At 52.0% G+C, this 1,211-nt stretch overlaps 1 protein-coding gene and 1 long non-coding RNA gene across 3 annotated transcripts in view; both read left to right on the forward strand.

Moving 5' to 3' along the window:
* The window catches only part of INTS2 (integrator complex subunit 2), a 17,483-nt gene that overhangs the window by 1,343 nt on the left and 14,929 nt on the right, over window positions 1-1,211 (forward strand). The gene's annotated exons all lie outside the window — the stretch shown is intronic.
* On the forward strand, window positions 7-830 carry LOC114068835. The gene is made up of 2 exons (XR_003573679.1): window positions 7-527; window positions 590-830. It is a non-coding gene; the product is annotated as an uncharacterized LOC114068835 (long non-coding RNA).

Here is a 1,211-nt window from a genome sequence, read left to right on the forward strand (position 1 = left end):
TTGGTTTATGTTTTTGGTTTTTTTTTTAAGTAAAGGACCCAGGACTATGCTTCATACTTAAAGGGTTTTTTTAATTATTATTTGTGGGTGTACTTTTTATTTTCAGTGGAGTAAAGCTTAATTTACAGTAAAACTGGATTTGGGACCTACCACAATCCTCAGGGTCACTTTTTCAGGACGTTACTCATCAAGCTTTAGGTTTTTCCGAGTCAACTGGACCGCGAGGACCTCGCCGAGCGCCGGGTCGGGAGGACGCAGCCTGTGGCCTCGTGACTGGACACGTCGCCCCTCCGGCACGGCTGGACACACCGGGGAGCTGCTCCAACGTCCCATGGCACAGCTGGACACACCAGGGAGCCGCTCTGGCAGGGCTGGATGCACCAGGGAGCCTTTCCAACACCGCTCTGGCACGGCTGGATGCACCAGGGAGCCTTTCCAACACCGCTCTGGCACGGCTGGACACACCGAGGAGCTGCCCTGACATCCCTCTGGCACGGCTGGACAGGCCCAGGAGGTGCTCCAACAAGGTTGGACGGGTCCAGGAGCTGCTCCAACAAGGTTGGACGGGTCCAGGAGCTGCTCGACCAAGGCTGGACAGGTCCAGGAGCTGCTCCAACACCTCTGGCACACCTGGACATGCCAGGAGCCGCCCTGGCTCGGCTGGACATGCCAGAAGCCTCACAGAGCCACGCGCCCTGGGCCGAGCGGCTGTCACCGTGCTCATCGTGACAAACACAGAAATAAAAAGCGATTTAAAGGAAGAAACACTATTGCTGCCGAATGCCATAAACACTGAGTTGTACAAAATTGTGATCGAGGAAATGAAACGTAAAAAAAAACACACAAAAAAAAAAAAAAAAAAAAAAAAAACTTTATACTTTTTAAAAAACAAGCAAACAAAAATAATTTCAAATGGAATAAATTATTCATGAAGCCTTGATTGTGGTGTGGGTTTATTGAGGGGGCGGCACCCCTCAGCCTTCCTCCCCTTCAGCCTTCCCGCCCTCAGCCCTCCTGTCCCTCATCCCGGCCCTCAGCTTTTACCTCCCTCAGCCTTTACCTTCCTCAGCCTTTACCTTCCTCAGCTTTTACCTCCCTCAGCCTTTACCTTCCTCAGCTTTTACCTCCCTCAGCCTTTACCTCCCTCAGCCTTTACCTCCCTCAGCCTTTACCTTCCTCAGCCTCTATCTCCCTCAGCCTTCTCCCACCTC

The sequence above is a fragment of the Empidonax traillii genome, unplaced genomic scaffold (genome assembly GCF_003031625.1).
Source record: "Empidonax traillii isolate 1590-97213 ecotype Southwest subspecies unplaced genomic scaffold, ASM303162v1 scaffold1132:size609636, whole genome shotgun sequence".
NCBI classification, from domain to species: Eukaryota; Metazoa; Chordata; class Aves; order Passeriformes; family Tyrannidae; genus Empidonax; species Empidonax traillii.